Below are 7696 nucleotides of genomic sequence, written 5' to 3'. Positions count from 1 at the left end.
CTTTAAGAAAATAAGCATAAATAAGAAATAACTTTACTGTTTCCCATAAGACAAAAGACAGTACAAGAGGCATGCTAAATGGCACACGGCCTTGGCAGTCCTATTGGAGTGGTAATAGGGTACACCCAGGTTAAGGGGTCAGCTGTAAGTACTCCCCATTGCCATGCTGGAATGTGGGTCCTGTGTTGTCAGATCTTTTGATCCTGAAAGAGGAGCTGGGGATTCTGGAATCTCCAAATTCTTTTTTGTTTGTTTGTTTGTTTGTTTGTTGTTTTTGAGACAGAGTCTCACTCTGTCACCCAGGGTGGAGTGCAGTGGCATGATCTGGGCTCACTGCAACCTCCGCCTCCTGGGTTCAAGCAATTCTTGTGCCTCAGCCTCCCGAGTAGCTGGGGCTACAGGCCCCCACCACCACACCCAGCTAATTTTTGTATTTTTAGTAGAGAAGAGATTTCACCATGTTGGCCTGGCTTGTCTCGAACTCCTGACGTCAGTTGATCTGACTGCCTTGGCCTCCCAAAGTGCTGGATTACTAGCGTGAGCCACTGCCTCTGGCCTGGGATCTCCAAATTCTTAAATACTGACAACTTATTTGAAAGTGCTAAAAATACTTTGCTAGCCAAACAAAATACATGCCATTTTAAAAGCTTTTCTCTCAGGGGATTGTTTGTGAGCAAGGAGATAGAATTTAATTAAAGCTACTAAGTGTACGAAGAGAGCAGAATGAATGGACAAGAACTGCAAAGTAAGGAGAACAAGAAAGAACTGGGCAGACATTTGTGGTAAAGAGTATTAAGCTATTAGGCATCCTTTATTGGAGGTTCCTTTAGGTCAAATGATCTATGTATTTATTACTTGCCATACTGATGTAAGTACGAATTCTACCACATAGTTCCTTTAGTCCATGTGTTTGCACTATTGGGCTATAGGATAATGACGTTTAAAAAAAATTAAAAAGCTTTCAAGTTGCCAGAATCATAAAGATGGTGCACTCCTGTTTTGAAAAAGAAAACAGCACCAAATTTTAAAGAATGAACGTCCACTTCTCCCATCCCACTCCCTGAATCCTCAGAAGTACCCACTGTGAACAGCTTAGGGTTTGTTCTTATAATTTCTTTTTACTGAAGTTTTGAAAACAAATTTTTTTATATCATCATTCGGTTTCCTTATCTCTGTCTGCTGACTATTATTATGTATTTTTTCCCCACATTCTAAGGAAGGTTAAAATAAAAGTCACGTTTGCATTAAGACTGTTGATATAGAAATTTAAAACTTTAATAGAACAGAGGAAAATAGATACACAACTTATCTAGTCTAATATTAATATTTATTGTGATTAAAAATAAATTTAGTCCACAATTCCTTTCAGCCAAGACAAAAGATCACTGAGTTTTACTTTTCTCTCTCAAATGATACTTCAAACTCTATGATGTCAGTTAAGTATTGCTCCTTCTTTTTATAATGTTGTCTTCCTCTTGATCCACCTTCCAGAAAAATCTTTGCTATCGGGAAATTTTTCTTTTATAGGACAGCAATTTAGGAATAGAGTTGAAAAGTTAGAAGAACCTTGTGACAACACATACACAATTAGCACAAGTCTGAACTGGCTACACTTAGTCACACTTTAAAAGTTAAATGACTTTTTTTCCTTATAAGGAGGCTTGTTTTCAAGTCCAAAAGGGAGCAAGTATTTTATCTAAAGAGTGGACAAATGGAAGATCAAAGTACAACACAAGTAAGTGCTTTATTGTTTTTTTTCATGTTCTTTACCCTGGCCTCTATGTAGGTTAGTATATATTTTTCTATTTGAACATTTTCCTTATTGCATTTTGCTGGGAGAAAAGTGCACTGCAAAGTTTTTGAAGTAAATATGTTCAAAATCAACTTGGTGGTTGTCCTAAACTAATGTATACAATTGTAATGATGAAGTTAATCTAATTAAATAGATTGAAGATGTAAGAGAATAGATATATTTTATGATAACTAAAACACTTCAAAAGAAATCCATGTTTTGAAGAACTATGTTATAAAGACCTTATAATAAGTGATCTCAAGCAGGACATGGGCACATATTAAGTCCTATCTAAAGTAATATTTGAGCTTAATGTGAAGATAATTAAAAGAATGCCAATGATCGATTTAATATTTTATTTAATACTATGTATTAACTAAATAGATACATATCTTCTTACCTATTAAATCCCAGGTATTAAAGTAAAGACACTCCAGTGGAAAGGAATTAACATTTGAACATCTATTATTTGTCAACACTTTATTCATTTAGTCCTCACCATAACTCAGTGAAAAAGATATTGTCTGTGATTTATAGTTGTGGAAACAGTTTTAGAATAAATATCATGTACTTGTGCACTAGTAAGTAGCAGAACAGAATCTAAAATGATTTCTGTCTGTGTCCAAAGGCTTTCTCTACTCCATATCCCATAACCCTGGCATGAGCTTTGTCTAATGAGAAGTGCCAGAAAATCCTTAATATCCTAAGGGGCCTATTTGTTTATGGCAAATGAGGATTTCTAGGGTGGAATCATCACCAGATCAAAGACAAATTTCTGGCATAAAAAAGTATTAATAGGGCTGCAGTGGCTCACGCCAGTAATCCCAGCACTTTGGGAGGCCAAGGGGGGCGGATCACGAGGTCAGGAGTTCGAGACTAGCCTGGTCAATATGGTGAAACCCCGTCTCTACCAAAAAATACAAAAATTAGCCGGGCGTGGTGGCATGTGCCTGTAGTCCCAGCTGCTCAGGAGGCTGAGGTAGGAGAATCTCTTGAACCTGGGAGTCGGAGGTTGCAGTGAGCCGAGATCATGCCACTGCACTCCAGCCTGGGTGACAGAGTGAGACTCTGTCTCAAAAAAAAAAAAAAGTATTAATAGATGAGTGAGTATTGATACATAAGCCCTAGTACAAAAGGCTGTAACACAGGTACAAGCCATTCTTTCCGGAGTAGCTTAGATTGACAGATAAGGAGAACCAGTGAGGAAAGTTGGCAGAAGGATCTATAAAAAACAGCTGCTCCTGTCACCCATGCAGAATACATTTGCAGTGAAACTGACATGGTGACATTTGCAAGTGAATGGCTGAAGAAAGTTAACAGTTAGGATGGGGGTAGTACTCTTGGTGAAGGTATGCCCCACCACAACCCCTGCCCAGAGCACATCCTCCTGTTCTGATATTGGGAGTGGAACCCTGATTGACCTTTGCGCTCTTTGCCCATGTATCTTAAAGAAGTCTACCCAGTGACATGACTTGCCCACTAACACAGAAATCCTTCCAGTCGCTGTGATATCTGTTAAGAAAAACCCCACTTAACAACAGAGGAAATCCACACAAGCTACTTGAATTCATCAATCTAGTCTTTCTCTCATGAGTATGTGCAGATAACCACTGATGGCCAGATATCTGGGGAAAACCAACAGCATCAGATAGGGCTAAGATGAAAAAAGAAAGTCATAGACCAACAAAAACAGGTTATTTAGGGAAGAAAAATTTTAAACAATTCTAGTTAATGTCCTCAGAGATTGATGAAAGAATGGTATCTATAAGGAAAGTACACGGTTTTATGCAAAAAGAGAATGAGAGGAAATTAAAAATATGATTGCCCCTCCCTCCCTCCATTCAATAAAAGGCTAGGTTTAAAAGTAGAGCAAACAGACAAAGTAACTATGAGAGAAAAAAAGTGAGAGATCATAAAGATTAATCTAGGATGTCAAATACCTTTCTATTGAGAAATCAAGTAAGAGAGAGCAGATAAACAGAGGAGCTGAATGGGGGGTGGGGGGCATAGGAGGAGAAGCTGGACTACCTTAATGCAATGATGAAGCGTTTATATGTTTCTTGTGTAATCTGGAAAAAAAGCAACAAGAAACTTTAGGAAAAACACAAAAACTTGTACAAGAAAGTCATGTTCCAGACATGAAACAAAGTAAACTGTTTCATATGGCATGATGCTGAGGAATTACTGGAGTAAAAGAAAAGAAAATTAAGTTTACTTTGATTTTTTTTTTTTTTTTTTTTTTTTAAGACAAGGTCTCACTCTGGCTCAGGCTGGAGTGCAGTGGCACGATCTCGGCTCACTGCAGCCTCCAGATTCTCAGTTCAAGAGATTCTCCTCCCTCAGTCTCCCGAGTGGCTGGGATTACAGGCATGCAGCACCATGTCTGGCTAGTTTTTTTGTATTTTTAATAGAGACAGAGTTTCACCATGCAGGCCAGGCTGGTCTTGAACTCCTGGCCTCAAGCGATCCACCCACCTCAGCCTCCCAAAGTGCTGGGATTACAGGCATGAGCCACTGTGCCTGGACACTTTGATTCTTAAATCATTTCCTTTGAGTGGCAAAGTTTTCCTTACGTAGGATTACATTTCTTTCTCCTGAGGTTTAATCATAATACTTGATTTTGCAGTTAATAATATCAACATAATAATAATGTTCTATATGCTATTCATTTCTAACTTTTAGAATCAACCAGTAAACAAAGCTTAGAAGACTTAATAAAATAAGGACAAGACTTTATAAAACAAAACTTTATTAAAAAAACAAGACTTTATTTTAAAAACCAAGACTTTATTTAAAAACAAGGCTTTATTTTAAAAGCCTTTATATAAACAAGACTTTGCCAGGTATGGTGGCTTATGCCTACTGTAATCCCAACTACATGGAAGGCTGAGGTGGGAGGATTGCTTGAGGCCTGGGGTTCATGACCAGTCTGGGAAACATAGGAGACTCAGTCTCTGAAGAAATAAAAAATTTAAAAAAAAAATGCTGTGCATGGTGATACGCACCTGTAGTCCCAACTACTCAGAAAGATCACTTGATCCCGGAATTTGAGGCTATAGTGAGCTACGATGCACCACTTGCTCCCTATCCTGGGCAACAGAGGGAGATACTGTCTCTAAAACAAATGAACAAACAACCCACAAGATTTTATATTAAAAAACCAAAAAAACCCAAGACTTCATAAAACAAAGATAGGGTATACTGTAAATGTTATAAATACCAGTAATTTAAAAGTCAGGTATAGTTAACAAAACCTGGGAGTTACAGGTGAGAAGAAGTGAAGGATAGTGGAGCATTCATACGTTCTCACTTTGTAGAGAGGAAATTGAGATACTTCCTAAAATTAATGAAAAAATAAAGAGAATTTAAGCCTATTATTTGAAATCATGAAAGATAACTAATAAAAAGTTATACAGTAACCAATAAAACCTGAGAGAATGGTCAGGGAGAAAGCAACAAGTGAGATGAATCACTTATCTTTCACAGTGGGTCATTGTTTTAGGTTGCTTAGAGCTACATTAGTAGTATTGAGAATTAGATGTAGCTGGCTTAACAGCAGTCACTTCAGCAGATCCTAATCCTTACCTAAATCTTTTATCTATACGTTTACTAACAAGCTCATTCTTCTCAAATACATATCTTAATGAGCCCAATGGTTGACTTAATGGGAGAACAACTTATACCATTCATTTGGAAACACAGGTTCAGGAAGATATAAGCAGACTTTTTCAAAAGTCTATTATTGTGATGTGTTAATAGTCATTAAATTGACTGTAAGACTGCCCTCTTTTAAAAGTGAAATATGTATTTGTGTAAAGAAGAAGGAAAAGACTGTATGATCTTAGAACTAAGTTAATTGAAGTATAATATAAATATATGTCAAAATGTGTTATAAATTATGTTATACTGTTTTCTTCATGTGCAAATGTGTTGACTATGGCTTGTAGGTTATTTGCATCTGATACTTTTTTTTCACTCTTCTCAGTTCTAATCGTCCTTTGCTTTTCTATCTTTCCTGGCAGCATTTCATTCATATTCTCAGATGTTTTGCAGTTCTTAAAACTCTTAGATCTTTGATTTTAAGCAAACAAATGCTTAGCAATGCATACAGGTCTTATAAACAGTTTTATGCAATATGTTATGTTCAAAATGGTGACACATGTTTAACATAACACATTGTAGAAATTCCAACTTTAACTTCCAAAGATCAAACAAATACTCAGACATGAATCAACCTGTCAGTGTCAACGTTTATAAAATAAGAGTCACAGTTTTCACGTGCTTATTAAAAACTGGTGTTTTCATTGGCTGGAGGAGTGTGTGAAAATCACACCCTTCTAAACACAGGGAAACAAACTAATGATGAGATAACTACTTGAAGACCTAAGGATGGAAATAATGCCAAGTGCTTATCTCTGGTTAGTCTAACAATGGGTAAAGCTGTAACTTCATTTAATACCAGTGTGTCTTTGAATTGTTAAAAGCAGTAATAGAACCATCAACACCACAAAACCAACACCATCCCTTAAAATATGGTTATGAATATATTAACAGTTTGGATAGGGAGTTTAGGTCTTTCAGCTTTTAAATAATTTCAGTTAGGGAGTTCCTTTTAACCCTTTGGGTAGGTAACATACTGGGTACCCCAATATGTTACCTACTCCCCCCTTCCATGTATTTTGTATTTTATGTTACTAAATAATAATAGTTACTAGTTAGAGACTGTTTCTATCCACAGTTCATATCTGTAACTATGGTCCAAAAGTGCTAACCCCAGAATAAAATGAGTGATCTGGCTAAAGGAAAACATCACATGGTGAACTGATAAGACGAGCTTATTGTGAAAGTCTCTGAATATAGCGTAGTGCCAAAACATTGTTTTTCAATGTCAAAATAGAGTTCACTGGAAAATTTGGAGCAGAATTGAGGCATACCTAAAATAGAGCCCTCGAGCAAACGCTCTCAGCTATTCCTCATCGCCAGTCATTCCTGTTGCTGGGTGAATTATTCTCATTTCTAATTTGCAGATACAGGAAATGAGAGTTTCAGAAAAGTAGACATATTCCCAGTATCAAGTTAGGGTCAGTAGCAAGCAAGACTTAAACAGCAGTACTTCCAATAAGAATTCTGAAGGATGTTAATTTAGTGGGACCTTGAACCTTGCCTAAAGGTAGATCCATATAAATAGGTCATTACTTTGTATTTCCCCACAATTTATCTAGCTTATGAAAACTACTGGGGAAAAATACACATCTTAATCTCATAAAACTCACACCTACTCCCTCCTACAATATATAATTTTAGGGGAGGCTAGTTTGAATTCCCAAATAGGTTGAGTCATTGGTGCCTGCTATGTGTCAGTCACTGAGCTCAGCACAGGAAAAACAAAATAATAGGATATCAGATGTATTTACTGATGTTTTGTAAGGAAAGGCAAAGCATACAAATAAATATCTTAATATTGTGATGTGGAAGGGCTGTGGTGATGTGTATAGGCTGCTATGGGAGGTTAGAGGGCAATGTCCAGACCAACCTGGAGTAAGAGAAGGCTTCCTGAGAAGACATGCTTCAGTTGTGTCTGTTCTGTTTGGGTAGTGGTTTTTTTTTTTTTTTTTTTTGCTCATTCAAGAATTCCAAATAATCATGAAAATATAAACAAGAGACTAAAACTGACCCAAAATCTCTTCACGAAGATCATTGCTGTTGACATTTTAGTGAATAACCTTTCCAGGCATGCATGTACATGTGTTTGCATACCCATAATTTTATAAAAATGTTGCCATACTTCACATGCTATTCAGTATCTTGATAATTTTTCATTCAACAATATAACCTGGATATCATTGCAGAGCAATACATTTAAAATCATGTTACAATTTTTCATGGCCATATAGTATTTTATCA

Source organism: Gorilla gorilla, chromosome 11 (genome assembly GCF_029281585.2).
Source record: "Gorilla gorilla gorilla isolate KB3781 chromosome 11, NHGRI_mGorGor1-v2.1_pri, whole genome shotgun sequence".
Taxonomy (NCBI): domain Eukaryota; kingdom Metazoa; phylum Chordata; class Mammalia; order Primates; family Hominidae; genus Gorilla; species Gorilla gorilla.
The sequence above is the reverse complement of the archived record's forward strand: the minus strand, read 5'-3'. Positions refer to the sequence as shown.